This window comes from Cavia porcellus, unplaced genomic scaffold (assembly GCF_034190915.1).
Source record: "Cavia porcellus strain 051 isolate PalLab524CR breed Dunkin Hartley unplaced genomic scaffold, mCavPor4.1 scaffold_23, whole genome shotgun sequence".
Lineage (NCBI taxonomy): Eukaryota > Metazoa > Chordata > Mammalia > Rodentia > Caviidae > Cavia > Cavia porcellus.
The window spans coordinates 50,735,835-50,743,542 of NW_026947506.1; the positions used below are offsets into that span (position 1 = coordinate 50,735,835).

A 7,708-nucleotide genomic window follows, 5' to 3' on the forward strand; every position below is an offset into this window, starting at 1 on the left:
GTCTGCATCCATCAGTTGGCATTCCATTCTAAAGTCTGCATCCATCAGTTGGCATTCCATTCTAAAGTCTGCATCCATCAGTTGGCATTCTACTCTAAAGTCTTCCCACTTCTCCCACTTATGCAATCATTCCCCAGCTTATGTATATCCCTGTGGAAAAACCAGTTTCTTCCTACTTCATTGGATTATCATTCCATACTATCACTTTTTATTTGGACATTCAGTGTTTTCTAATTTTTCAAGAAGCTTCTTCATGATATGTCTTTGGAAATGTATTAATCATTCTGTAATCATTTCTCCAGGTTCCAGGACAATAAATGCTCCAGAATCCGGTATTCTCCCGGTCCCAGCAAAGTGTCAGGACTTCCTCTGAGTCCCGACTGCATTAGTGTAGGACTTAGAAATCCAGCTCTGGATGGCTGGCAGGCTCGCTGTCGTTGTGCTGTCACCATCTGTCTTCTGAGTGGACACAGCTGGGAACATGAGAACACACGCATGTGTGTATACTAGCAAACGCCCACATGTATGACTGTACCCGTCAGCAATGTAGCTTTATTTAAAATAAGTGGAGTCTCGGCACCGATTCCTGTGGAAGTCTTCAGCTGCTTCTGGCCGTCCACTCCCAACAGTGAGAAATGCCTCCAGACATGGAACACCATCTTTGCTCACAGCAGCTACTCCCCCAGTTCCATCACCCTGCCCCGCCCACCGCTGTGCCTGCTCCCCACTTCTCAGCCCTGTGACTTCAGGCTGACAGCAGTGCCTCCTGAGGCTCCCACCTCCTCATAACCCTGCTCCCATGGGTGCCGGGTAAAGCCTCTAGCTCCACGCAGAACTCCTCCCCACAACGCCCCACTTTCTGGGAGCGCCATCAACATTTCTCAGCTTTTTTGTCTCGCTCTGTGCTGGTTCTCTACTGAACCCCTTGGACAAGATACCCTCATTTTCCACTCCCTTCGCTTACTGCACAGTTTGATGCTCCTATTAGGTAAGGAGGAAGACAAGGAGACAGAGCAGCAGGACTGAGGCTGGCTAAGCCCCTAAGCAGATGCTTGGAACTTTCTAAGCCTGAGCCCCTTGTGACATCACAAATGAGCAGACACTGCCACTCCACCAAGTACTCAGGGCTTTGCCTCCAACATCCCTGACCCTCACGAAGATTACCGACCTGGGGCTGCCACCTTGCCCCTTCCACGTGGAGGTGAGTAAGCTGAGACACACACAGGTGACATTGTTGGGAGTCCAGTCCTGACCCCAGACTGCTGAGGCAGTGCCAGGCTGCTGAAGGCCCCACCCCTGTTAGTGCTGCAATGGGTTCCAGCACACTCACCTGGGGATACACTCAAGTCACTTGCAGACCATAACAACATGAATATAGATGTACATTTTTGCCATAGGACAGTGATAAGTTATTAGATCATTAATCTTACTTCTGATTTTTTGGAGTATTAATGTATTTGGGTAAACCAAGACCAAATCTGAAACTACAACCAGTGGAAAATACTGTTGGGGTGAGTATCCATTCCCCAACACAACAGTATTAAGAGATGAGCATTCGATTACCCAGTGCAGTGAACAACAAAAAAAAGAGAGATGAGGGTTCAAATCGATGATCATCTATCTGTGGCTCCTCACCACACACTGAAACTGCCCCGTCTGCACTTTGAAACTGTGGCCAGAAACAGTCTGGAACAAAAATCACCAAGCTAAATATCTAATGTTGAATCTATTACAAAGTTGTCTTAATCAAAATGACCAGAAAATGGCATGAAAGTTCCATCATCAATGGGACAGGACAGACACCAGAAGCAAATCCATGATTTTTTTATCATTTGATTTTCATCGAATTGCCAAGAGCATGCAATGGGAAAAAGAATCTAGTCCTCTACATAAATGAGGCTGGAAGAGCTGGAGACTCACAGGCAGAACAACTAAATTGGTTTGTTTTTCCTTCTCCATATAAAAAGAATCATCTCAAAATATACTCAAGAGTTAAACACAAGACCTAAAACAGTAAAAGAGAAAAACACAGAAAGAAGCATCATGATTTTGGTTTGAGAACAACAGGCTATGAACTTAAAAGTGTTGGCAAAAAAACAAAAATACAGTAGACAAATGGCATTAGGCCAGACTAGAATTTTCTACAAAGCAAAAGAAAGAGCTAACACTGTGGTCCCACAATCCAGAAAGTGCAGAAAATATTTGTAAACACCTAAGAAATGTTTACTCCTTAAAATATATCAGTAAGTCAAACAAATCAGGAGAGAGAACAAAAATAATCAGCTCAATAAATGAACATCGGGCCCGCATGGACATCTCCCGCGAGGAAACTTATGATTGGCCGATAGACACACAAGAACACGCTCAGGTAGGAAGCTGGTATCTATGGAGATGACGCTTTTTCATTCATTTGTTTATATGTTGAATTATACTGGTTGAGTTTATGAAAATTTAGCTATCTTTGTTTTGCAAACAACAATAAAAAAACAGTGATCAGGGCTCACTTTCACACAAGAATGAATCTTGTCTGTGACTGCGTTTTTTGCTTAGGGATTTCCACCTAGATGCACGTGAGACAGCACGTCATCTTGGAGTTTCCTCATCAGGTTTGGCTATTGAATTTTGTCCTCATCTGATAGAGTAAGTCTGGATCTACTGCTGCTTTTTATCTCAGAGAAAGCTGTGTAAGCCTTGGGCACATGTCCACAGGGACCTGTATGTTTTACAAATGCATAAATATTTGGAATAAACCACCATGACTCTCACTGAACTGGCACTGACATTGAGGACACGTTTTGATGACTGAGTCTATGACATCTTGGTGAACAGCACCCCTGTGTACCCTGGTGGCCCCAGCAGCCCCAAGGGTGAATGTGGGGTTGCTGAACCCCATCTAGCATGACTTCTGCCTTCTCTCAGGGCATTTGTGATGAACCACTCTTCCTATTTTGTTGAGCCCCCTGGTGACCTCAGAAGGCAGCTCACAAAGAGACTTCAGCCATTCAAGGTGGCTAAGGGAGGAAGACTTAAGCTCTCACAGCTTGGACCCAGAGCCATAGCCTGGGCTCATGCCCAGGCTCAGGGCCTCGGCCCCAGATAGGCCTGCAGGCGTTGTAGACTTCGCAGAGCAGACCCAGGCGTGGTCAGTCTGCAGGACCCAGCACCCCTGCTCTCAGGTGCAAGGCCAGCACTTCCCCCACCACCAGCTGCACAGACAGAACACTTCCTGAGCTGTGCATCTCTGGGCCAGAGCACGGTGACTGAGGGGACAGTCAGGGCAAGCACAGCTGGGACTCAGGAAGGGGCCATTTGGGAGGAGCCAGGGCCTGCAGACCCCAGGTCCTCTTCCCTCCAGGGGATGCATGAGAAGCTTGTCCTCCTGGCACAGCAGGGCTGTGACTGTCCTGGAGAAAGCCTGACCCTCTGGTGGCACTCTGAGGTCAGCTATGACCAGTGCACCCTGCCCAAGGAGGGGTTCTGACACTGTGAGCAGCTCCCATGGAAGTAGGTACAGATTCTATGGTGGGCACAGCCTCTCCCGAGAGTGCTGTGACCTCCTGCACCTCCTGATCATGGGGGCGGAGCCAGGGGTTCAGTCAGATACCCAGACTGCACACACTCTCCCAGGGAGCCCCAGGGAGTGAAGGCTGGTATCAAAGGTGGGGGTTCAAGGAGAGGGAAAGGGGGTGAGGAGGGGAGACAGAGGAGCGGGGGCTCCCTGTGCTCAAAGAGACAGCAGCCCTTCTCCACTTTCTTTCCCAGGCAGCTCCCTGGTAAAAACTCTTCTCAGGCATCCAGGTCCACATCCACCTCTGCAACAATGTGAACCTTCCTTATGGACCACAGGGACAAACAGACAGGTTCCTCTGCCCAAGGAGAGCATGGATTGTGCTCTACTGTTCTCAGCTCGAAGTGCTGGGCTCATCAGTATGGATTCAAACTCTCCACGGATTCCATCGCCCCTTCTCACAGGGTAAGAATATTCATCACTGCTCTGTTCATCTGGAAACTGAACAGAAGGGTGGAGCTCTCCAGTTCTGAAGCCGTCACTCAGGAAGGTGGAGCTTCAGATTTAAAATCAAAGTGAAAAGATGAATCCTTTTCTTTAAAGCCTTAGGGCAGTTTCTAGGTCCTTCCCTCTCCACAAAAAAGGAGGAGCTAGGGGACATCTCCCGTGGGTGGGCTTGTTTGTGGATAACCTTGGCTGTCTGGAAGGCAGCAAGCCCTGGATTCCAATGCCCCTTCGCCTGTCCTTCTAGGAGAGAGGACTTCTCACCCCGGCAGAATCTGCTGTGGCTCTTCTTCTCCTGGAGCCCCTTGAACCCTTCTGGGTCTTCAGAGGGCCCCCTCTGTTCTCTTTCTGGAATGTCAGCTTGCATTTCACTGCCCCCCACTTGTGACCTGCACTGTGAGGCTGCTCAGAGCAGATGCACCTCCTTCTCACTGTCATGTGTTCCTCACACCAGCTGTGCCACGTGCCTCTAACATACTACAGATGTGTCCATAGATACAGACCAGTGGATGAATGGAGAGATACAGATGTTGCAGAAATGGATGTGTGTCTGTCTTAGGTACTTTCTCATCACTGTGATACAATACCAAAACCTGGAATTTGAAGGCACAGAGGTTTATGAGGAATCACAGTTTCACTCCATAGTCACCTGGCTCCTAAGGAGGACGGCATGGCAGAGGGGCCTAGCGGAAGAAAAGCTGCTCTTATCATAGAGGCCAGAAGCAGAGAGAGCAAAGGAGGAACTGTGGCAGGGAGATGCATTTCTGGTCAGGGCCCCAGTGACTGCTTCTTCTGACCAGTGGTAACCTGCCCTCTACCAGCAAGTCCCATCTGAGCCCCAGCAATCCAACCGACTACCCAAAGTCCCACCTGCGATCATGTGTGGCTTTAGAAATCTAGTCATAAACTAAAGTGTGTGTCTTGTGGTGTGCTCTAGGTGCATTTAAAAATAATCCTTTCCTGTCTGGAGTTTATTTGTTTAGCATTTGGCTCAGGAGTCATTCACTGCAGGAAATGGAAAATTCTGTCTCAGGCTCTGGGGTCTTAGTCAGGCTTCTGCTGTTATGCCAAGATGACTGAACAAATGCTTTACTGGGAGGAAATATTCATTTTTGCTCAGTTTCAGAGGTTTCATTCCACGGCCTGCTGGCTGGATCATTCTGGGATCTGTGCTGAGGCTGAACACTAGGGCACAGAGGACACAGTGGATACAGTAGCTCACCTTACGGTGAGCAGGAAGAAGGGAAGGAGAAAGGAAGCAGCCAGGGCACTGCCACCTCCTTCAGGAGCAAGCACCAGGGCCCCTAGCTCCCTTTGCATAAACTCTACCCTCTAGAAGAGCTTCTACTTGCCAGTGGTGCTACAGGCTGGGGATGGGAAGAAGCCTCACCCAGCATGCTGGGGGGACACTGACGATCCAAACAGTGTCCCCTCCTCCCCTCCACCCCACTGCAGGGGCTCATGTCCATCTCAAAACACCAAGCACATCCAGTCCATCTCCCAAATCCTTTTTCTAGCAAGATTGAAAATTCTATGTCCACAGCTTCTTCTGAGCCTCAAGACCATCTCAGCTGTGAGTCTCAGCAGGCCAGAACAGGGTAAATCCTTCCAAGATACAAGGGCACGGAGTAAATTCCAGTGCCCAAAGGAAGGAACAAGACCCTGGGCCAAAGTGGGACTATAAGCACAGCAGGGACATGGTGACATTCCATAGCTCCGTGCCCAACACCTGTGGCACACGGTGGCATGATGAGTGCTCCAAAGGGCCAGGCTCTGGCTCTAGGATTTGTACTGTCCTGGCTCCACACCCTCTGTGTCTCACCTCAGCTCAGCTGGTCCTACATCTCAGCTTGAACAGGGAGCGGAGAGCTGCTTGATTATTTCTGGAGTGGAAGGCCAGTGTTACCACTAATCTGGAAGACTTGGGGTTCATATAAACTGCATTTCCACACAACTCATGCTTACATTTTGAATTCACAGAACACAAGTAGGCAGAAGAGTCCAGAGAGGCGCCAGAGGGAACCTGCCACAACACAGCCAGTCACTAAAGAGCTAGCTGGCAGTTCTCTCAAAAAGGGGTTGCAACAAGAGAAGAACAGTGAGAAGGTTTGTGTCCTTCTTCTCCTCACCAGCACCATCCTCTGTGGTTTTCAGAACCCTCGACAAAGAAATTGAAGGCAAGACTGGTGAAGGCAGAGAATTCTGAAACATGGACTGGACTCAGAGGAAAGCAAGGCCCTCGATGCCACCCAGAGATCCTGGGTCATTTGGCTATCCCGGAACTCCAGGACCCCTTTGTCCATAATTCCCAGTTCCCAAATCCCAGATTTCACAGTGCAGAATCCCACCCAGGTGCCTGGAGTGAGTTAATCTTTATGGTCCTTAGGATACTGCTATCCGAAGCTCTCCAGAAAAGGATCTAAGATGCAGCACAGAAGTAAGTGTCAGAATGGAGGACAAGAAACATTGGGAACCAATAGGAAGAGCCCTGAATGTTCTGGTGAGCGCCTGAGATGCACATCCTGGGACTACAGGCGAGTCACCCTGAGGTGGAGGAACCACTGTTGCTGTGGGGTTTTCCTGTGCCATCAACTTTGGCACTTTTTACCCCTGTAGCACCCCGCCCTCTCCTCCCTACCTTCCTCCCTCTCTCCCTTCCTCTGACTCCTACACACCTTGCAAACAGATTTTTCTTTGATCTTAGTTGCCATACAGCTTGAGGTGCATCACTGAGTCTGTATCTCCAGTTCAGAGCATGCATCCTGACTTCATAAATTAGGATGTTGGCCTGAGAGAGAGTAAAAAAGTGGAGAAGATCAGTTCTTTTTTTAACTTTAGAGCCTAATTCCTTCTCTGTATGCACAAGCCCTTGATTTTCATCAAATGTTACCTGGACAGTTTTCCCCAACTGAAGGCACTTGGTATCACCATGCTGATGTTGAAGTGTTAGCACAATTGGGTGCCTGGTTCTGAAAAACCAGTGGTAAAGTGCTGACTAGTACCATTTGCCAGTTTCTCTGGTGCAAATTTTTCCTTGTTGGCCAATTTCAGTGTGGGAATGTGGCATTGATGGCGTAGCACTGGGCAGTAGCAATTGAAATTAACTTGCCAAAGAACACAGAACAGCTATGGTATTCTCGGATGTCACCTACATTCATATGTGAATATTCCTTTATCCTAAAGGTAATGATAATTTTTGCTGCAGTGTTATGGCATTGTTTCAATGAGATTATTAATCTGAAATTCCCACACAGGAGAGAACAGTGTGTACATAAAATTCTGACACTTTTTTCATATGGGAATGTCAATCTTTTCTGCCAATTTATACTGTAGTTGATAATTACATATCTTTGTTTTTTAAACTCTATGAAAAATTGTGTATACACACAAATACCTAGCCATATTCATGCAAATATTGACCAGAGGGTTATTTACATTAGCCAACAGTGCTTTAAAAATTACCTGTAAAAAAGTAAGAAAAAGAAAACATGGTGTTGTATGTAGAACACAGAGTATCGTGTGTCAGTGAACATGTAGACAGAAAAAATTCCAAATGAGCATTATAACATGATGATTGTTACCAAAAGAAGAGCATGAAGCAATGGGCTTAGAGTTACCCACCTGCCTACAGTGAAAGAGAAGGCGTCATGTATTATTGAGAAACACAAACTTCAGATAATACTTGGAATGAAGGGA

At 47.5% G+C, this 7,708-nt stretch overlaps 1 long non-coding RNA gene across 1 annotated transcript; it reads left to right on the forward strand.

The window, feature by feature from the left end:
• Positions 1–331: 331 nt before the first annotated feature.
• Positions 332–6,109, forward strand: LOC134472387 (uncharacterized). Its single transcript, XR_010042192.1, has 3 exons — positions 332–1,201; positions 3,763–3,973; positions 5,993–6,109. It is a non-coding gene; the product is annotated as an uncharacterized LOC134472387 (long non-coding RNA).
• Positions 6,110–7,708: the final 1,599 nt, after the last annotated feature.